Genomic DNA, 24273 nt, shown 5'->3' with positions numbered 1-24273 from the left:
TAAGTAATTTTTAAGTAAGTAAACGCGAAAGAAGATTAAGTAAGAAATGAGAAGTTAATTGCTCTGCAAGGTACCCACTACATGTTCAGAAACAGAATTGTTGTTCTTATTACTATTATTTTTGTCCATCTTAGCAGATAAAACTAAACCAGTTCATATATTTCACATATATCTATTCTCTATTTACCTATTTTACTTAGGAAAACCAATTCTCCTGTGCAAATTTACATCTATTGAGCAAGGAATATCTTCTTTATGACATGGTTCATTTTGAAACAAATGTTAAACAAATATTATGCAGTAATATGTTAAATATTATAATGAGGTAACCCAATATATCTTTTGGACAATAATCAAAATTCTCTCTACAATACCCAAAATGACCACAGGTATCTAAAGGTACATTTATAATTATAATACCTCACATAGCATTTTACTGATACCATCAGAATACTTCTTTTTAACTTCACTGGAAAGCCAGAAATTAATGACCTGTTTATCCACTTTTGAAGTTTTTACAAGTTACATAAGTTTCTCTCACTATAAAATTTCTTAAGACAGCAGAACCCAAGAACCTCATTGCTTATAATCCGCATCCTGCATCTGTGCAGAAATTGCCAAATGAATGGGACAAATGAAATACTGTATAACAACACAGTTCATAAAGTGTAGATGTTAGAGAAGCTTTGAGGAAACCTAACATTCAAAGATCTGTTCATAGTCACACAGCCGTCACAGCGCAGTCACACAGCCGTCACAGCGCAGTCACACAGCCGTCACAGCACAGTCACACAAGGAACGATCAGCGAGGTGTTCACAGTCACGAGGCAACTCCAAAAATGGGTGCCTTGAGTTTCATGGCTTTTGAGTCTGTTTCAGTGGAACTTGATGGAAACAGGAATTGCCTGTGTGGCAGTATTTTCAGTCCTAGTAACCTTCACCACACAACCACAGCCCTGGACAACTATGAAAATCATGACTTGAATAAGCTGGCTTTAAAATGCAATCATGCCTTCCAATCTTAGGAAGTAGTCGCTGGATCTCAGCACTGTTGGAGCTGGATATGTCATGGTGAGGGAAGAGATGGTTTTGCCTTGTAGATACTGAAATATATATTGTTCTAGAAAGCTTAAGAACATTGATGAGCCTTTCTGGTCAACCAAAGAAGGCAACAACCTACCTATAACGGGGAGAGGGGGGAGTGCTTGAGCTAGTAGATTTATTCCAAGTATTGGAGATTCATAATGAGATGTTAAATATTCTGCTTAATAAGAAAATATTTGTCTTTACTGAAGGCAAAGTACATTGCTCAAGAGAGAGTAAGATATTAACTAAGTTCAGCTCACCCTGGATGGGCTGGAGAGGAGAAACCAGTATTGATGCCGAGAGGTGGGAACACAGAAAGTACAGAGACAGGATGGTGTTAGGCTCCTGTCTGAGAAGTCTGACTGCCAACAGAGGGGCCTCCTGTAAAGGAGACAAGCTAAGGGGTTAAGAAAAGTGACACCTACAATTGTGGCACTTATGTTGTCCTCATGTCTTCAGTAAAGTATTAAAAGAAGGTGGAGGATGGCCCTAGCAATAGAGAATGAGCTAAAAGTCATCAGTGGAGAAGCTCAGAGCAGGCACCTAAAGAGAGAATCAACAACATCCAAGATAGATTCATGGACCATGTCAGGGCTCCCCAAGATTTTCAGTAATTTTCAAGGCATAACCAGACCTCCTGTGATTATGCAGATATGCGTTCAGGTGGTATTTAGTTGGCACTTAAGGAAAATGAACCTGATCCCTCAACCTCCTCCACCCCTACTTGTCAGAGGCAGAAAATCTTGGGACTATCTGGGTCATCTCTGATTTATCTCCCAAACTATTTCACCAAGAAAACATTCACATGGAAACAAGCTCTGTGGACTCTCCTGATGAATTCTACATTCTCTTTTATTCCACCCACAAACTCAATCATTCCTGCTGCTCCCAAATTACCATTTGTGATCATCTACATGTTTATAGATGACTTCACTCTGTAATTCCTTCATTTTTTCCTATCTGATTGTTGGAATTTTTTTCCCATCAATGTGCTCCATTTTTTGTTTGGGTCTTTTTTTTTCCCCCAGTGGGGAGGGCAGTGGGAAAGGCAGGAGGGAGCAGGTGCTGGGGGGAGGAGGGAGTCCCAAATGTATTCAAACTGAAGCTGCAATGAAAGAAAATATGCACTCCCAGCCTTATGCATTTTTAATACTTCATTCAAGAGAAGAGCAATGTTTTTGTTATGCCATTTGCTTAGGCTCCTCTCACTATTTGTCTTGCATAACAAGTTATCTCACTTCCTCCTCCTTCTCACATAGAAGTGCTGCAGTTGCCATTTAGTGATCCTCCAGGACGCCACATAATACACCGTGTTGCCTTCCAGCCAGCCTCCGCGTAATTATCACAGGATGAATTGCCCAGGCTACAGATGTTTCCCTGATTATCTTTTCATCATAACGATACGCAATCCCACTTGTATCCCTCCACACCCTCACTCATTATAATAATAATGTCCTGTTCCCTTTCTACAGCATCTCCATTCTCAGGATCCCAGAGTGCTCAAGAAAAACAAGAATTGTTCCCTACCTCCCCTGAAATGAGTTAAACATTCTTGATGCTAAATCCCTTGCAAAGCTAAACAATTGAAGAGCCAGAAATGAAAAGAATTTATTTGATTACAACCTCAGGAGACCACCATGACACTAAGAGTAGCTCCCTCCGCGGATGGACCTTATCAAACCCAAGCACAAGTGACATTAATTGCACGTAATGTCTAAGATTTTGTTTCAAGGACTTCAAGGGCACAGATTCCTTCTTGTAAAATGTATCCTGTAAGATACAACTTCTAAGTAAACTCCAAACCTTGCACGCAAATTGAACATGATTAATTCTGTCCAGTGATAAACTGATGAGGCTGGCTCTTCATGGAAAGAAGAATGAACTATGAGTCATGTCATAATGTCACTATGGCATTAAGTGGCTAGCTTCCTATTTCATTCTTAATTTCTCCTGTTTAAAAAAGTTACTTCATGGGGGTGGGGGTATAGCTCAGTGGTGGAGTGCATGCTAAGCATGCACGAGGTCCTGGGTTCTACCCCCCAGTATCTTCACAAAGAAATGAATAAGTAAATAAATTAAAGATAAAAACTGTAAAGGTTACTTCACTTGCTTTTCTTTTTACATCACAGGAACATCAAGTTTTCGAGTTAGAGTTCAACTTTCACTCAGGTTCTTGCTGTCCCTCGAGTTCTCCATAAGTTCTTTTCTTCCTACCCTTTCACATCCTAGTTCACCTGCCCTTACTGCACCTGGGTGCCCACTCATCCTACAAGACTCATTGTAGGTATCACCAAGCTTTTACTTAGCATCTATTGTAAAGGTTTCCAGAAATACAAAACCAAAATAGTTTCTTCCATCAAAGAGCTCGTAATAGAGTTAGGCGGAAAACACAAGCACGCAAGTAACCATCATAAAATGCGTAACCCAAGTATAACCAAAGCACCACAATGTCCCTCTTCTATGTCCCATTGATTCAAAGAAAGTGCAGTTTAACAGAACAAGACAATTGAAATACATTCCAATTATTATGCAAAAACTCTTAAGAAATTATCTAATCGCCAAGAGGTGTAGAAGGAGTAACTCCTTGAGGAATACCTTCCGACGTACTTTCTCATTTACTTACTGTGTTCACTGCTCACTGTCTGTCTCCTCCACAAGTTCTGTGGAGGCAGAGATTTATTGTTTTCACCAATGTATCTTAAGAATGGGAATGATGCCTAGCTCACAACAGTCACACAGCAAATGTTTGTTGAATGAATAAACTGCCTTACCTTTCATACTCCATATATTCTTAGCAGGTAGAAGCCACTCCTCAAAACTCACCTGAAAAGTTTCCCCAGGACCAGCCTCCAGATGCCTCTCCTCACTGAATCACAGTTACAGGGAATCTCTTCCTCTTCTGAGAGGCCATGTATGTGTGCTGGAAAATGAGGCAGGGAAGACTTCTGCAACTCTTCCAAAAACAACTCTTCTGTTTTGCTTCAGAATACTTGATTTATACCTACGGAACAGAGCATATCATATCATTATAATTACTTACATTTTCTAGGCAACTTCTCCACTTGAATGTAAGATCCTTAAGACACTTTATTCAATTTTGTAACACCCAGGGCATATCTACTTTTGGAAAAATAGGAGATGCTCAAGAAGTATTTGGTGAATAAAAAGTAGTGAATGAATAAGCCATTTTCACTTGGGGTCAAATTTTCAAGACCTGGAGCCTCTCACATTCTTAAGAGTAGACTCTAGACCTGAATACATGGAGGCCTTTGAACAACTAAGATGAGTGTGATACATTCAGCATGGGGATTACTGCATTATTTCTAGATTACTGGACCTGATTGCCTTGAATGTTAGGCATTTTTATGAATGGAGATAAAGAGAAAGCAGATGACACTTCTACTAAGAAATGTTTGCTTTCTCAATCTAATTCTTAAAATGCAGAAAAACTTAGTCTACACACAACTCAACACAGTGGACTCCTGTCAATTACCCATATTGTACAATAAGATGTGTGTGAATATATCTATATGTGTGTGTGTATGCATTTTTTAAATGCTATGTCAAACATAAATGAATAAAAGACATCTCACAGTATGTGGGGGTCTCAGTTTATTGGTTTTATAAACAAAATTTTATTTGATATTAATAGGCAGTGTTCTGAATTCCTCCTTATTCTTTCAGGCGACAAGTCAAACAAGGAAATAAACCAGAATCTCTATTCGGCCTGATTGGCTGTTTCATGGATTCATGCCAGTAGTGCTTTCCCTTAGCAGATGAAAAAAAGAATGGACGGACAAGAAGTTTTAGTTTTAAAAAAAAGATACACATTTCTAATATGAAGGAAATGCAAGGCAGGTGGCAATTCAGAGCCAACAAGTGGGGACTACTTAAACAACACAAAACAAATGAAGCTCTGGATGACCAGGGGTGAGTCTAAAAACTCACATCCACCAGTTTCTAGATAACATCTAATTGTTACAACTTGAATTTGAAATGGTAAACCAAGACTTAGCAATGCAAAGTAGGTATCAGTAGGGTATCCGATACAGAGCAGACGAAAAATTTGGATAAAGTGCTGATTAAAGCCCTTTTTAGACTAAAGTCTAACCTGTGGTAGATTGCATTGTTTTTTCAAAAATTTTTACTTCTCCTTCCATTCTCACCTTTCACTGAATGACTGCAGTTTCTCCAGTAGAGACAGTATATTTCCTGGCCCACTGATGTTAGTTTGGCCAAGTAATTTGCTTTGTCCAGTGGAAGGTGGGCAGAAGTGACATGTGCCTGTTCTGAAACTAGGTTGTAAGAGGCATCCCATGTTTCTACCTGCCCTTCCTGTGTCTCTGTCATCAACATAGGGAGAACCTGCCTTGTCTTGCTGTTGGAGCAAAACAAATAAAAAAATGCATGGAGCTGACCTTGCCCTAATCAGCAGTTTGGAGCCCTGCCCAGCCGGTCTCAGCCTTAGTGAGTCAAAGCCTAGCCCACCTGCAGATATGGGAAGAGGAATAAAATGATGTGAACTGTGAACTTCATCCCTGATCTTGTAACCAAAAATCTTCAGTAAATTTCCAAAAATCACCTTTTGTTATATGTGGCCTGATTCTTTGTCAAAGATGAGAAAGGACATGGGATTGTGAACAGGCTAGTGGAGAGTTGCAAGAGCTGCCACCCACACGGATGAAAGGAATAGCCAAAACCAGGTAAAAATGGGAACAAATCTACCTAAGGTTTTCGATAAATATACTTTAACATGTATGCTTAAAGTGTAATTTGGTGAGTCAATTCAGTGTCTCAATGAATTCTGGTTGTAATTTATAATCTGACATTGCTGAATGATTATTGAGAATTCTTATTTCTTTCTCAAAAATACTTTCATTGATTTTCATAATTGTACTGCTGGGGAAAACATTAGACAATTTGATTTGGTGGCAATAGGACAGAACTACTATACAGTAATTTAGCAAGCTCCCTTTCTACTCCTGCAGAATACTCATCAAACGTAAGAATTTAGTATTTCAAGGGCTATGGCCTCTTGGGGTGTTTTAGGGTGAATATAGTAGAGACAGGGAGAGGACGGAGACAACGAAGGAAGAAAGGAAGAAAGCTGGGTCAAATACCTACCGCCTCTGACGACGTGCCCTCGGTCACTGCTGACCAACATTTTGGGGTAAGGGAAGAACAGCTCAAGAAAAGAAGATGGTGAAAAGAATGAGAGAGGAAGTCAGGGCATAAGGGATGCTTCAGGCAAATTTCAACAAGCCTGCTTTATGGTAGGAACAAGTATTTGCTGTTCCTGTTTGAAACTGGTCAAAATAAAGAAAGAGAAGCTGAACTGCCCGAAAAAGTAGAATGGGAACACCCTCTCTCTAACACACAGTGAGTGCCACTAACTGATCCTCCCTCAACTCACTGAGGAGAGAGATCCAGGCAGCCCTGGAGGCTTGCATCCACCCCCAGTACCCACCCCCTGCGCTCTCTCACTTGACTTGGGAGCTCAGTGGGAAGCAGGCTTAGCAGGGTCGTTCAATGAAAGAGTAAGTTTAAACTCTGAAACCGAGCTCCAGAGACTCCTCTTTCCACCAAAGGGATTTTCTCCACCAGGAAGCTCCATTGTCACATAGTCACAGAGCTGTTCCCCGCCTTCCTTCTCTATACCTATGGGAAACATTCTAGGGGAGGAGCCCTCTGTAACAGGGCCCTATCTATGCAGCCTTTGATCCATCCAGACCAGCCTCAGCTTTCTCTTCTATGGGATCAGAAGGGCTGGGGAGGAGAAAAGAGTCTGGAAAAGAAGTAAGCAAGTTGAACAGGTACAAACACGTTCAGTCAAGAGATCAGAGAACAGAGTCAGGGTACTGGGTGTGCTCTGCTACACTTCTGCTTGAAAGACCTTCTTCCCCCTTTAACTGTAAGGTGGATTTGTGGTCTTATCGAAGACATTTAATTCTACCGCAGAAAAGAAGAAAACAGATGGGTGATGAAGCTCATAAGTAAGTAACGTGAGGCAGGTTCGGCTGTAGTAGGTAGAGCAGTGTTCACTGAAGGTGGCCAAGAGACAGCTAATAACCACGATACGCTAAACAGACGTAAAGCATCGAGGCACTTGATATTCCTGAATTCCTAAATCCACCTCCCACTGATGATCTCTGTTCTGGCTCCACAAAGTCTTCGCTCAGAAACTCGGATAAAATCCCTACTTGCTCACAAGCCTAAATAGCAAACAACAGCTACGGGCCAGGTGGACTTGCCTCTACATCTTTCTTATACATCAAGCTTATATGTTGGCCAAGTGCACTTTCTATGGGATAGCATCCACTTGATTAACATTAATTTGCCTTAAAAACCACAACATCAACAGGGAAAGCTGTTGAGCTAGAGAAAGATGGACAGAAAAAGAAAAAAATATATGAACATTGTATACTCCAGAGTATAGACAAGATGATCCTTCTGCCCATTTTCACCTTATCCTAAGTGTGTTAATTTATGCCATCTTTCCACTTGCTTCTCAGTTTTAAATTTATTCAATAAGCCAATAAATCACGGTTCAAGCATCGTAATGTTGTCTGTGAGCTTTTCTGTTGTTCTGTGACTTCTGGGATACTTTGCCTGATAATTTACTTAGAGATTACTTTTTCATCAAGGTAATTTCCCAAACAACAAAACCACATTTAATATGGCCACCATTTGGCACAAGAGGAGTCCATACACATGTTTGTATAGACCTCCTTTGCATGGCCAACAGGAAGTTGGTTCAACAAACTTAGCTGAAAAAATGTTAGTATGGCTAAAAAGGTCCTCTCCCTTTGAGCACTGGTTACTATTCCAACATTCCCAATACTAACCCCACCTGCTCCATTTGGGTTATATACCAACCATACTAAGGTACTTGAAATTGTCTCAATCATGCCCTGTATTCTCACTCCTCAAGGTCTTTGAATGTGGAGTTCCTCTGCATAAAATATCCCTCTCTGCCTATAGAAATATTGTTATATAAGTGGTCCAGTGATGGCCTCTGTATGGTCGCCCCTAAGTTATTTATTCTGTACAGCAAGGCTGAGACCCATTAGCTCAAAAGCTTGCTGTGCCAAACTCAAATTTTTACACATTCAAATTTTTAAAATATTGCCCAAAAAAGCAGACTTTTAGCCATTTAGAGCCTGCTGCTTTGCACACCCTGCAAAACTGTGTCTACCATCTGCTAGCCACAGATAAGGTAAACCTTGTATTTATAAAGACCCAAGTCCCTGCTGCTCTTTGGAGCTCTCAGACCCAGGGACTCCCTGCCATGCAGCTGAGCAATATCACCGGGACACACATGCCCTCTCTCCAATACCATTCTTTCCAGTTCCCTTGCCCTTCTCCCCTTCTGGATGGTTGCCACCATCCCACTCCATTCTACACCCACCCATCCCATCCCTTTCTAACTCCCCCACCACCTCCACTACCCCACCACTCAGGTGCTATAGCCTGTGGATGGACTTCTGTGAGCAATTCCCACCGCACGCAAACTCGACCAAGTAGTGCCCGAATAAGCTTGTCTGTGCTACTGCCACCTTGAGGTCACCGTTTTTTCCTTGATCAGCCTTAAAACTTCAAATGTCCTATAAATATCACACATATTTTAAGACTCAGGGATAAACACCTCCTCTGTGAAGCCTTTATTGTGCCTTCCTCCTTTGTGTTTCCACTGTATAATCCCTCTATTATAGTACTCACTCCAGTATAACGCAACTGATCCCTGTCCAGACTAAGATCTAGAGGTCACAAACAATGCCTATTTTGTACCTTTCCTGCTCCTAGAACAGGGCTTAGCATATAGTATATGTTCAGTAAATATTTTTTCATAATGGTTGAATGTTAATTTACTATACATAAGATTACAGAGAGAGGTTAATCAATATGTAATACATAATACAATGTGTAATAAGTATGGGCAGCAATGGAGTTGTCTCTGCAATCAACTTATGTTTACTCTCTACCAATCAATCTGGACAGCTACAGGCCTCTGAGAAGGGAGTCAATCCCTCATCTCACTCTTCTCTTCATCACCTGAACTTCCACCATTGAGAGAAAACTCTGAGCTGGGTAGATGTGATGAGTTAGTTAAGCATAGAAGAAAGTTCAACATAGTAGATTAAAAAGATACACTCAGGCCTGCTATATGGGAGTGGAAAGCCTTGAGGAGAATATCCATTACCTGCATGGTATGACAGGAATATAGTAAATATGGTAGCACAGCCTGCTGGATCTGGAATTCCTAAAGGACCCCAAGCCTTACAGATTTCCTCACAATACCATGGCACAGGACAGAAGATCTGGAACCCTTGGAGGATCCCAAGCTCTTTGGAATTCCTCACAGCAACATGCATGGTACATAATAGGAGATTCTGTCCTCTGGAGCACCAAAAGGACACCAAATCCTATTTAATTTCCTACAGTACCAAAGCAAAGCACAGAAGAGTGCAGATGGTTACATGGAGTTCTGTGACTGGAGAGTCTGTAATAGCTTCATAGGGAATCTCAAGCATCCCCAAAGGGATTAAGATTTTCCCATTATTTTAAGAGATGAGTAAACATGCTCTTGAACATAGGAATTCCATAAGGGTTTTGTTGTCTCCATAAGGTATCATGGAAAGTTGATAGGACGTGGACCATGTGAGCTTGATGCTAACTGGGTTCCCAGGTCTTCAAGGGCTACCAGTTAGGATTAACACTAACACAGCCAAGTGCTGTACGTTAGCAGTAAATGCAAGCAAAGACAGGTGATAACAAATGAAGACCAGACACCACCATTTCTTATCAACAGGGTAGCACTACATAAGTTGTTCCCCAAGTCTCCATCTTCTCAAGGAAGGATGAGTAGGGGGGAAATTGAGTTGAATTAGAAAACCCAGAAGTGACTGACATTAATCCAAGTTGTGTAAGATTACGTTTCTGCCACTAGATGAAATATCCAGTAACATATATACTAATTTCAGTGACCAAAAAAATTAAGAAATTAGGTACTTTGATAGGCTTGAGTAAGTGGCTTTTAAAATTCATACCCTTTGTGTATATCAAGTACCTACTATGTGCAAAGCCCTTTGTTAACACAATAGAAAAAAAATCAATACATCCAAGACCTGATTCTTTGAAAGGGTACACAAAACCAACAAAACTCTGGCCAGGCTCACCAAAAGAGAGAGGACCCAAATAAAGTAAGAAATAAAATAGGAGAAATAACAACCAATACCACAGAAATACAAAAAACCATGAGAATACTATGAACAATTATATGTCAATAAATTATACAACCTACAAGAAGTGGACAAGTTTCTAGAAACATGCAGCTCACCAAGACTGAGATGAGAAGTAACAGATAATTTGAACAGACCGATCACTAGAGGTGAAATAGAATCTGTAATTATAAAAATTCCCGGCAAACAAAAGTCCAGGACTAGATGGCTTCTCTGGGAAATTCTACCAAACATACAAAGAACTTATACCAATCCATCTCGAACTCTTCCAAAAAATTAAAGATGAGGGAACACTTCCAAAGCTACTCTATGAAGCCACTATCACCTTGATACCAAAACCAGACAAAGAAAATAACAAAAAAAAAAAATTAAAGACCAGTATCTTTGATGAATATAGATGTAAAAATTCTCAATAAATATTATCAAACAGAATCCAACAACACATAAAAAGGATCATACACCATGATCAAGCTGGATTCATCCCAGGGTCACTAGAATGGTTCAATAAACTCAAATCAATCAACAAGATACACCACATTAAAAAACAAACCAAAAAAGGACAAAAATCACATGATCATCTCAATAGATACAGAAAAAACATTTGATGAAATTCAGCACCCATTCATGATAAAAACTCTTACTAAAGCAGGTACAGAAAGAATGTATCTCAACATAATAAAAGCTATTTAATGACAAATCCACAGCCAACATAATACTCAACAGTGAAAAGTTGAAAGCCATCCCACTAAACTCTGGAACAAGACAAGGACACCCACTCTCACCATTTCCATTCAACATAGTACTGGAATTCCTAGCCACAGCAATCAGACAAGAAAAAGAAATAAAAAGTATCCAAATTGGGAGAGAAGAGGTAAAATTGTCATTATATGTGGATAACATGATATTATATATAGAAAACCACAAAAACTACTGGAACTGATAAATGATTTCAGCAAGGTAGCAGGATACAAGATTAGCATATGGAAATCTGTGGAATTTCTTTACCCTAACAATGAAATGTCAAAAAGGGAAAGTTAAAAAAAAAAAAATACCTTTTAAAATTTGACCAAAAAAATACTTAGGAATAAACTGGACCAAGGAGGTGAAAGACTGAATGCTGAGAAGTATAAAACACTGATAAAGGAAACTGAAGATAATTCAAGGAAATGAAAAGATATCCCATGCTGTCAGATTGGAAGAATTAATATTGCCAAAATGGTCATACTACTCAAAGCAATCTGCAGGTTTAATGTGATCCTTATCAAATAACCCATGGCATTTTTCACAAAACTAGAACAAATAATCCCTAAAATGTATATGGAACCAAAAAGACCAGGATCTCTAAAACAACGCTGAGGAAAAAGAACAAAGCTGGAGACATAACCCACCTGACATCAGATAATACTACAGAGCTACAGAAATCAAAGCAGTATGGTAATTGGCACAAAAACAGATATATGGGTCAATGGAACAGAATAAAGAGCCCACAAATACACCTACACACCTATGGTCAATTAATCTTCAACAAAGGAGGCAAGAATATACAATGGAGAAAAGTTAGTTTCTTCAGCAAGTCATGTCAATTAGAACGCGTCCACATACCATACACAAAAATAAACTCAAAATGGCTTAAAGGCCTAAATATAAAACATGATACAATAAACCTCCTAAAAGAGAACATAGGCAAAGCATTTTCTGACATAAATCATAGCAATGTTTTCTTAGGTCAGTCTCTCAAGCTAATAGAAATAAAAGCAGAAATAAACAAATAGGACCTAAACAAACTTATAAGCCTTTGCACAGCAAAGAAAACCATAAACAAAACAAAAAGGCAACCAATGAATTGGGAGAAAATATTTGCAAAGAATGTGACCAATGAGGGCTTAATTTCCAAAATATACAAATAGCTCATACAACTCAATATCAAAGAAACAAACAACCTAATCAAAAAGTGGGCAGAAGACCTACATAGACATTTCAAAGAAGACATCCAGATGGCCAACAGGCAAATGAAAAGATGCACTAATTACTGAAGAAATGCAAATCAAAACTACAATAACATATAACCTCACACCCATCAGAATGGCCATCATTAAAAAGTCTACAAGTAATAAATGCTGGAAAGGGTATGGAGAAAAAGAAACCCTCCTATACTATTGGTGTAAATGTAAATTGGTACAGCCACTACAAAGGACAGTATGGAGGTTCCTTAAAAAACTGAAAATAGGCTTTTCATATGATCCAGCAATCCCACTCCTGGGCATATATCTGGAGAAAACTGTAGTTTGAAAAGACACATGCATCCCAATGGATCATAGCAGTACTATTTACAGTAGCCAAGACATGGAAACAACCTAAACGTCCATCAACAGATGACTGGATAAAGAAGTTGTGGTATATTCATACAATGGAATACTACCTCGGCCATAAAAAAGAATAAAACAATACCATTTGCAGCAACATGGTGGACCTAGAGATTGACATACTAACTGAAGTAAGCCAGAAAGAGAAAGAAAAATATCATATAACATTAGTCATACGTGGAATCTAAGGGGAAAAAAGGACACTATGAACTCATCTACAAAACAGAAACAGACTCACAGACATAGTAAACAATCTTATGGTTACTGGGGAAAGGGATAAATTTGAGAGTTTGAGATTTACAAACGTTAGCCACTATATATAAAAATAGATTTTTTAAAAAAGTATCTTCTATATAGCACGGGGAACTATGCTCAATATCTTGTAATAACTTTTAATGGAAAAGAATATGAAAATGTATGTATGTATATGCATCACTAGGGCATTGTGCTGTACACTAGAAATTGACACATTGTAACTAACTATACTTAAATTTTAAAAAAGAATATGTGGTATGTATACACAATGGAATATGTGGCATATAGATACAATGGAATACTACTCAGCTATAAAAAAGAATGAATAATGCCATTTGCAGCAATGTGGATGGACCTAAAAATTATTATATTCAGTGAAGTCACACAAAGACAAATATCATATGATATCTCTTATAAGTGGAATCTTCAACAATAATGCAAATTTTATTTATAAATCAAAAATAGACCCATGGACATAAAAAACAAACTATGGTTACCAAAAGGGAAAAGGCTTGAGAGAGATAAATTAGAAGTTTGGGATTAATAGATACATATTACTATATATAAAATAGATAAACAGCAAGGACCTACTTTATAGCACAGGGAATTATATTCAGTTTGTTATAATAAACTATAATGGAAAGGAACTTGAAAAAATATATATGTGTGTGTGTATGTACATGTATAAGTGGATCCTTTGCTATACACCTGACACTAACATTGTAAATCAACTACACTTCAATAAAAAAAAAATTTTTTTAAGAAAAAAAAACACAAAATATAGTAAAACAGAAAAACAGCAAAAAGGTCTTACTGTAACACAGGGAACTATATTCAACATCCTGTAATAAACCAAAATGGAAAATAAAATGAAAAAGAATATATACATATGAATCACTTTCTGTACACCAGAAACTGACACAACATTGTAAATCAACTATACTTTAATTAAAAATAAATAAATAAACCCAAAGCTAACATCACACTAAATGATAAAGAGTGAAATCTTTCCCACTAACATGAGGAACAAGAGTATCCACTCTCACACTTCTACTCAGCATAGCACTGGAAGTCCAAGCCAGATCAATTAGGCAAGAAAAGGAAATAAAAGGCATCCTAGTTGGAAAGGAAGAAGTAATATTGCCTCTGTTTGCATATGATATAATCTTACATACAAAAATTTCTAAAGACATCACCAAAAAACTACTAGAACAATGAATTCAGTAATATTGTAGAACAGAAAAACAACATACAAAAATCATTTGTGTTTCTATATACTAACAATAGACTACCTTAAGAAGAAGTAAAGGAAACAATCCTATTTACAATAGCATCAAAAAATAATGAAATACATAGAAATAAATTTAACCAAGTTGGTGAACAATATGTACTCAGAAAATTGTAAGACATTAATGGAAGAAATTGAGGAAGACAGCAATGAATGAAAAGATATCCTCTGTTCATGGACTGGAGGAATTAATATAATTAAAATGTCCATATTATGCAAACCCATCTATAGATTCAATGTAATCCCTATCAAAATTCCAATGGCATTTTTCCCCCAAAAAGAAAAACAACCCTAAAATTCACAAGAAACAACAACAACAAAAATCCAAATAACCAAAGCAATCTTGAGGAAGAATAAAGCTGGAGGCATCACACTTCCTGATTCCAAACTTTACTACAAAGCTATAGTAATCAAAACAGTATGGTACTGGCATAAAAAACAGACACATAGACCAATGGGACAGACCAGAGGGCCCATAATAAGCCCATGCATATATGGTCAACTAACATTTGACAAAGGAGCCAAGAAAAAGCGATAGAAAAAGGACAGTCTCTTCAATAAACAGTGCTGGGGAAACTGGATATTCACACACAAAGAATGAAACGGAATCCTTATTTTACACTATACACAAAAATTAACCCAAAATGGATTAAAGACTTAAGTGTAAAATCCAAAACTGAAAAATCACTAGAAAAAAAAACAAGGATAAAGCTCCTTGACATTGATCTTGGCAATAATTTTTGAGTAAGACATCAAAAGCAGAAGCAACAAAAGCAAAAATAAACAAATGAGGCGACATCAAACTAAAAAGCTTCCACACAGCAAAAGAGAAAAATCAGAAGAATATAAAAACTACCTACACAATGAGAGGAAATATTTGTAAGTCATCTGATAAGGAGTTAATACCCAAAATACATGGAACTCATGTAATTCAAAACCAAAAAATAATCTTATTTTAAAATGGGCAGGGGACTTGAATAGACATTTTTTGCAAAGTATACACACAAATTGCTAACTGATATATGAAAAGATGCTCAACTGCATTAATTATCAGGGAACTGAAAATCAAAACCACAATGAGATATCACTTCACAACTGTTAGAATGGGTTTTATCAGAAGAATGATAACAAGTATTGGCAAGAATGTGGAGAAAAGGAACTCTTGTGCACTGTTTGTGGGAATGTAAATTGTAGCCACCACTATAGAAAGCAGTATGGAGGTTTATCGAAAAATTCAAAATAGAACTGCCATATGATCCAGCAAGCCCATTCCTGGGTATATATCCAAAAGACATAAAATCATCATCTCAAAAAGGTATTTGCACCCCATGTTCATGGCAGCACTATTTACAATAGCCAAGGTATGAAAACAACCTAAATATCTATTAACAAATGAATGAATTAAGAAACTGTAGTGTGTACGTATGCAATGAAATATTATTCAGCTATATAAAAAAAAAGGAAATTCTGCCTTTGCAACAACATGGGTTGTCCTTGAGGGCATTACACTAAGTGAAATAGAGTGTATGTTCTCACTGACATGTAGAATCTAAAAATGCCAAACTCACAGCAGCAGAGAGTAGAATGGTAGTGGCCAGAGGCTAGGATGAGGGGGTGGAGGGGTGGGAGAAATGGGGAGATGTTGGTCAAAGGGCACAAACTTCCAGCTATAAGACAAATAAGTTCTGGGGATCTAATGTACAGAATGGTGACTATAATGAACAGTATTATATCGTGTACTTGAAAGTTGCTAAGAAAGTAGATCTTAAATGTTTCACCACACACAAAAAAACTGGTAATTATATGAGGGGGTGGAGCTGTTAACTAATTTTATTATAGTAATCATTTTATGATATATATATATATATATAAATGTTAAATCACATTGGACACCTTAAACTTACATATGTTATGTGTCAACAATATCTCAATAAAGCTAGAAAAGACAAATAAGAAAAATGGAATGTAGAAAGGTTATGTAAATCACACAGCACATAAAAGTCAAAGTCAGAATTCTAAGCAGGCATGCATTAATCATTCTGCAATACTGCTTCAACACAACACAAGAGAACAGGATAAACAAGGGCACAAGGCAGCCGATGATTAATTGGCAAATGAGTGGTGCAAAGAATAAATACTTGAGGAGAACCTGACATTTGATGAGCCACTGCTACATTCCAAGCTGTGCAATCCAGAACCAAGAAGCTGAATATTCATGTCTTACTGCTGTGGGTCTTACACCCAAGGTTTAATGTTTGATTACCACCTACTTTATGCAGAGCTTCAGTGGCTTACTTCATAAAATAAATCCCATGTGTGTCAGCTGCCAGGGACCTAATATTTAGGTCACTGTATACTAATACAAAGATTTTATCCAAAATATTATCTTAAAGGCTTCTGTGTCTCAAAGGGGGTAAAAATGAACCTATTTAAAGCACAGTTCCTCTGCTTAGATCCACCTTGAACTATCTATGTAATAGTTCATCCTAGAAGAGTAATCACAGCAGAGTTTATGCCACATACACCCGTTGAGATCTACAACTGAAACAGCAAAACTTCTCTATGTTATTTTCTTCTGTTCTTTTCAGTGCAAATCTACCATTTCTTCAAAGCCAGTATTTGGCTTGACTAAGATCTTAATAAATTGAATCTTTGTATTGTTCTTAGGAGCAAAACAAGGACTGAAAACACGCAGTGAGCTTCAGTCCTGACGTACTCTAAGATATTAAAATTGTAATTATTTAAATATTCTCACTTATCCAGTATGAAATACGGTGCACAGGGAAATGAAATTTTTAATTCACTGTGAAGAGCCTAATTTGCTTTGCAGACAACAATAAAGGTCTGTGTGGGTTTCACCAGCCTGCCCTAATCTCCCAAGCTACTCAGGCAGATCATTAAATAAATCCTTCAGCAGTTGGCTTTGTTGACCCCATAAAAGTGACCGGTGGCCCAGCCCTGACCAAGCCAATAAATAATCAACTATGAGATTGATGCAATTCTTAGGAGCCACTATCTCATCACCATTCCAGCAACTATTACCTAAGAAGGCTCTGTGTATGCTTTTCTCTAGTGCCTAGGCCCATTCCCTCCTTTATGGACCAATTCAAGCTCTACCTCATACATACAGGGGTCCACAACTACCCCATTTCAGGGGACTCACTGCATTTTGGATCACTGGGATATGTGCTTCCTGTTTCTCTCAACCTGATTCTAAGGATGAGGTCCCTGGCTACATTTTCATGTGCATATGTTTTATTTCCTAACTAGATATGCGGACAGCATAAGGCAGTGAAAGCGTAGGACAATGTGAAGAGTGTGAAAGAAAAATATTGCCAGCCATATCAGTAAACAAAGGATGCTGTGGCCATCAAGTCATCAGCTGCTACTGCCCCCACCCTCACCCACCAGCCAACAGTGAGTGGAGGGAACTCAGGACGCAGACAAGCAGGCAGCCCACCTTCTGCTGCCGCCCTCAACAGTGCCCCCTGAGGAAGCTCAGGATGTGGACAAACAGGATCCTGGCCCTAGACAGCCGGGTGCACATCAAAGGAATGGTTTCAATGAGCCCAGACCTTTGCACCTTCCCATACACAGAAAAGCAACAAATTCCTTAACTTGAAATATCTGGTCTTCTTTAATTAATAGTAATATTTTGATGTTCTGACTAACATGGTCTTTGTTGCAAAAGCTCCTATATATCCTGCCTTCTCCCTTGTCTGGGGGGAGCAGTCTCTTAGAGCGATTTGAGGCTCGAGTCCTCAGAAAGTCTACCGAATAAAGTAGAACTCTCAGCTTTTAGGATGCACATTTTATTTCAGTAGACAAGAGCACAGGCTTTGAAGATCCATGAAGTCCAATCTCAACCTCACAACTGTGCACAATTCCTTGACTTAGATGAGCACCAGTGTTCTCTTCTGTAATTAGGCTGAGAAGGGGTGTTGTAAGGAATAAGAAATAACTGTAAAGTACCTTTTGTAGTGTCTCCCCATAGCACAAGCAGGTGTACACACATGTGTACATACTGTTGTCCTGTATTAACAAGAGAATATATCCTTTCTGAGCACAAGATGTTTTTCTTAAGTTCCTTTGCATGCTTAAGCTCTCCTAGGACAGTGATTGGCACACTGCGGGTATTTACAGCTTCACAGCATTCTTCTTTAAGCGGAATTTGTTAAGAATCTGGTTTGCGGAGAGTCCAATGACTCTAGCAGTACACTTAAAGAACTTCATCAGGATATGATACTACATCTCACGAGGAGATGTGGTTTCAAGGCCCCAGTGTGCTTCAGGGCTCTGGAGGAGTTTTCTGGGCTAAACAGTCAAACATAGCACTCTCTAGGTCTGTAATAGCTGGGGAGGTTCATAGATAGTCATCACTTTCATTGTAAAATTTCACAGACCTCACATCCCTTCTCTAAAAGTATGTTTTACTTCCTCTACAGCCTTCTTTCATTTGTTTCCTAAGCTCCTCCTCTAGAACAAAGAAATTAAAAAGAAGTTCTTAAAAATCAGACCAGGAAATAACAGAATGATCTAGGTGAGACTTTTTCCAAGGAAAAGGGCAGGCAGAGTGCTAACAGTTAGGATGACTTTGATTTCAAGTGACAGAAAGCCAATTTGAACAAATAAAGGTGAGGGGAGGGAACTTTTATAGTAAGTATCCTTAGTACACTCATGAGATTCAAGGTCTGTGGAGCAGTTCAAATCACTTATTTAAATGCCAGCATTTCTCTCTTCATTTCTCTCTCCTTCCTGCTGTTCACTCACTCACCCTCACTTTCACTCTCTCAGTTGCCTTCTCTCCTTCTCTTGTCCACAAGACAGTAAACTTGGCCACCAGCAGCCCTGAAGCAGCCTATCTTACAGCTTCAATTAGCAGTCAGTCATCAAAGATATCGCTCAGCTTTAGTCCAAAGTCAGAACAAGGTGCTAACTGGCCCAGTTTTGATCAGGTACCCAAATCTGGAACCATGGACCGTGGCCAGGTTACAAAATCACACTGTCCAAAAATGGCCCATGTCCCATGATAACCAAAGAAGTGGGAAAAAGTCAGAAAACTGGGGGAGGAAATCTAAGCAGAAGAATCAAAGGTATTCTGTGCAGTAGCTTCGATCCCGCACAGTCCTCATACCTCCAAAAGGAGGCCCTTCTGGTAGTCCCTTGTCTGTTATACTTTGCAATGAAACAGAATGCCAAAATGTCTTCACCAGTAAATAAGAGCCTTTCAGTCACCCCAAGTGAATATGGGGGTCATATGTTTGTGCAGATGCACTCACCAAGAAGGCATAGTGAAGAAGTCCTGATTCTATAAAACAACAAAAATTACACAATCAATTCAAGCCAAGTGAGAGTTACCGAAATGTATGGTATGTCAACAAAACACTCTGCAGCCACTTTAAGATCATGTTTTTAAAGCTCAAGATAAAAATTTCAGTGAGAGGGTGAAGCGTAAAACTGATACTGAGTAATTCCAAATATGCAGTATTTTGAAAATAAACCAATACGGCAATAATTACATCTGGGCATCAGGGTTATGATGAGTTTTATCTTCTTCTTTATATCCTTATCTTATTTTCTAGACTCTTCTTAACCAAAAAGAACATTCTTTTATAATCAGAAAAGTAAAGAGTTAAAATGTTTAGCTAAGGGCTCATTAAAGGCTTAGACAAGGTCACTAAGGATGGGTTGCACTGTATGCCTCCAGGGAACCGCAGGTGAAGAGTCCTGCCATTCTTTTTAGTTCTCCTGGCTGTCAGTGAGGTTAGTCTGCAGTGAACCCAGAGAAGATTTGCCAGAAAACATACGAAGCTGTTGAAGGTGGAGCCATTACAGCCCTACCCATGTCCCTGATCTTAGAACCGGATCAAGGCAACCGCTTTCAGAACAACAGCAGTGAAGACAAAGGGCCGGGTGTGGCTGCAGCCAGGTTTAGTGGACATTTATAACTGGCCTTACAGTTCCCTAACCTTCCGTATCCTGAGAATCAAATACTTCTCTATGGACTGATCTGACACTGAAATTGGCAGTATTGGCTTAACTTTTAACAAGGGGAAAAAAAAAGCTATGAGTTTACAAGTTCCTTGAGTCTATAAAGTTCAAGGGAACTCTCCAAATTTATAACCTAAGTCAGTTTTGATAATTACAGAGTCCTACACCCTGACAGAGAAGTGCACATTCAATGATGAGGACTCTTTCTTCGTGTTTACCATGACGGACATCGTGGTGACCTCTGTCTTCCCCAGTCTTGCAAACTGGAAAGCATTTGAGCGCCAGGTCAATTACACTCTTCCCTGGGCAGCTAAAGCAGCTTTAAAAAATATTGTTGTCACTGTGTCAGATCAAGTAGAGAGGAGCAGAAATATGACTTGGGAGTCTCAAAAGGTATTAGATAGCAGGTTAGGTAGAAATTAAATTCCATTTGCTGGGATTCCATCCAACACCCTGAGAGAGCAAAAAACGTTCAATTCTCTTTATTAGTGCTGGATTTATGGTTCAAAATGAAGATTAAATTAAGGGGGGAAAAATCAAACGTGATGTTCTAAATAGCTCTTTAAATTCAACATCCTCAGTCATGTGCTTCAGCATCCACTCTGGCCTCCCTGGCCCCAGAGTCTCTCTGGAACTAATCTGTGGAGTTCATTGCTGTTGAGCTAGCTTCTACATAAGGCTATTTTCATCATGCCAGCTCTTTGCTCGGAAAACCATGATAGCTGTGTAACACGCATAAAACAAGTCTGGATTCTTCTGTCCGGCCTTGAAGGACCTCCAAAATCTAGGCCAAACCCTCCTCCCTACCAGCTGCTCCAACAAATCTCTCCCACCCCAGGATGGAGACTTATTTGTCCTGCAGACTTGCTCCGCCTTATGCCAGTGTCTGCCCTTTCTCTGTGCTGGGCCCCCTGACTCCAAGCATCAAAATATCCCCAAAGCCTAGTCAAGCCTTATCTCAACATTAAATCTTCCTTGACTTCTCCAGTCCACACAAGCCTCACCTCTTTCTGAATGACTGCAGCAGTGATGAACCCAACAACTAACATTCACTGACAGTCCACTACACGCTGGGCTCTGCATTTGTTATTTTGCAAATATTTTATTCTATCTTCAGAAAAAGCCTGTAAGCCAATCACTATTACCTTGAAAGAGGGATTTAATGCAATTTAGTTCCTCTGAAAGCGTGAGTTCCCTGGAACCAGTACAGTGTCATTTTCTCCCCTTCCTCCCTACTGCCTGGGACCCAATAAATAGTTTGTTTCACTCAAAAAACACTATGAAATTTCTAAGTGGAAAGGCTGATATTTCAGCCTGAAACAGTCTCCAAACACCACAGCTTTACGTGCACAGACAAACAGGGATATATCACGTGGATGATCGATCGTTTGCTGTCACTCAGAGCAAAGCACTCCAAAACCGCACCTTCACTCAGCAGTGCTGTGGCACAGTGAGTGGCGTGAGGAGCTTTATCACACACTCCCACCAACAGTCTCCATAACCACACGATGTGAGTAAGGGCACTGGGCTAGCTGTGCAAACGCCACTTCAGAGCTAATCTCTCAGCCACCAGCACTTTTTGCACAGCCACTCTCAAGCCCCTCCTTCTCAGAAGTGCTATGGCTGTCGCTGTAAAATGAGTGCGGGCAAGATGCTGAAGGAGCCTCTTACATACTGGCACACTCACTTCCTCTCCAACTTTCACCAGTGAATTCAGGCAATGAATGTAATCTGCTCAACTTTAAAGTCTCCATGAAGTCACTCATGTGACTGAATTGGCCTCTAATATACAAAGGCTACAAAGGATTCGTATTAAGCAAGACCCACGTGTTTTCACTGGCACTGACCAACAGCGGCAAACTATGTACTGCTATAGGTCTATGAACAATAAAATAAAAATAAATTATAAAAATAATAAAAGTCTACAAATAACAAATGCTGGAGAGGGTGTGGAGAAAAGGGAACCCTCTTACATTGTTGGTGGGAATGTAAATTGGCTCAGCCACTGTGGAAAACGGTAGAGATGCTCCTTAAAAAAATAGAACTATCATATGATCCAGCAATCACACTCTGAGGCATATATCCCAAAAAGATGAAAACTCTAATTTAAAAAGATACATGCACCCCAGTGTTCACAGCAGCACCGTCTACAATAGCTAAGACGTGAAACAACCCAAAGGCCCATCAACGCATGCTTGGTTTAAGAAGATATGGTACATATATGCAATGGAGTATCACTAAGCCACAAAAAATAAAATATTGCCATTTGCAGCAACATGAATGGACACAGACATTATCATACTAAGTGAAATAAGTCAGACAGAAACTTATCTGTGGAATCAAAAAAATAATACAAATGAATCTATATATAAAACAGAAAACAGACTCACAGACATAGGAGACAAATTTATGGTTAGCAAAGGGGAAAGAGAGGAGGGTGATAAATTAGGAATATGGGATTAACAGATGCAAGCTACTATACATAAAATAGAGAAGCAACAAGGATTTACTGTATAGCACAGGACAATATTCAGTATCTTGTAATAACCTAAAATGGAAAATAATCTGAAAAAGCATATTACGACTGAATCATTTTGCTGTACATCTGAAACTAACACAGGTTTGTAAATCAACTATACTTCAGTTAAATTTAAAAAGAAAGAAATAAGCTTGAAGAAGTTAAAAAGTGGACCAAGGTCACACAGCTGTCAGTGGTAAAACTAGGACTCAGATCCAGGGATGTCTGTCTTCACTGGGCTGCTTCCTTGAAGATACAAACCAAATATCTATAAGGTAACCACTCACGGACATCAGCACAGAACCCTCTTCTCTACATCTTCCAACTGAACCTATGACCACTAACAGCCCTTCTCCATAATGAGCCTGCTACCCTGCCTGCCTTGGATCGGCACTCATGTTCCCTCTGAGTAGCAGTTAGAGGTCAGCTGCTGCAACTTCAGCTGCCAAAGTTTTTAAAAAGGAGATGAAATTAGAGTGGAAATGTGGGAATTCCCGTGCCACGTGGCCTTTGCAATGCTTCATCTGTCAAGACTCGCAGAACGTTGGTCTTGCAGACTTCAGAAACTGTCATCCATTTGACGGCTTTGCATTATTTCTTCTGGGAAAACCCACAGCCAAGCTCAAGGCATTATCGATTTCATCTTCTCCTTGCTCTCAACTTCCCACCAAAAAGCCTTACTGTCAGACCTCCTGCAGAAGCATAATTAAAAATTCCATGCCTAGACTATATTTACTTACAAACCTACAAAATACACTCACAAACTGGAAACATATTTGCTTTTCTTTCTTGAATTTAAGTTATGCCTCTAATAGTCCCAAAGAGATGCTGACATCTGAAAAGTAAACTGCTTTTGCCAAGATTTTCTGCAGAGACATTAATGGGGACTTTAAGTAAGGGTCAGCCTGACACGACCTAATCACATAATCCCATTTTCTCAGCCCCAGCAGAGATCTCATGAGCTTTTCTAACTTAATAATAAAATAACCACCAAAATCTCTTAGAAATCCATGTGCCTCCAGTGGAACAATGTAATTGTTGTCAAGGCTACAAGCCTACTCCGTTGTCATTGCTTTAACCTATACTAACGGGGGAAAGAGGTTACTTCAGATCATTTCTCTCAACTTTTGCAGTGCCAGTAATTGTCTGTATCCATGTTTTATCCAAACAAAAAATGGTTCAGTGCACATGTCTTAAAATTACACTCGGTATTTTAATTACTTTTTCTCCCCTCTCCTTGAATACAAACATAGAAGAATTCAGAATACGGGCTCTCTGTAATTATCTACAATGTGAAATAAAAGGCATTGCAAGTGTTTATGGTGTAATTACATAGTCTGGATTCATTGTTTAATGTTGTGACCATATTTACTAATTGGATCTCTATAAAACTCTCCCAGTTTTTTTTTTTTCCTATTTTCTTTCCCAGATGCATAAACTTCAAAGCAAAGATTTAATGGTCTGACAGACCTGGGTTTGAGTTGATAGGTCCACACCTTTCCCAGCTGCATCAAACTCTATAAAGTTACTAAA

General features: G+C 38.8%; 1 long non-coding RNA gene across 3 annotated transcripts in view; it reads right to left on the bottom strand.

Annotated features, from left to right (window-relative positions):
• Positions 1-24273, bottom strand: part of LOC123614779 (uncharacterized) — an 873628-nt gene that overhangs the window by 788321 nt on the left and 61034 nt on the right. For all 3 annotated transcript variants that reach the window (XR_012508318.1, XR_012508313.1, XR_012508314.1), the window contains exon 2: positions 3910-4087. This is a non-coding gene — a long non-coding RNA (uncharacterized LOC123614779). The remainder of the gene's footprint in view (positions 1-3909; positions 4088-24273) is intronic.

The sequence above is a fragment of the Camelus bactrianus genome, chromosome 1, assembly GCF_048773025.1.
Source record: "Camelus bactrianus isolate YW-2024 breed Bactrian camel chromosome 1, ASM4877302v1, whole genome shotgun sequence".
NCBI classification, from domain to species: Eukaryota; Metazoa; Chordata; class Mammalia; order Artiodactyla; family Camelidae; genus Camelus; species Camelus bactrianus.
The sequence above is the reverse complement of the archived record's forward strand: the minus strand, read 5'-3'. Positions and strand labels throughout refer to the sequence as shown.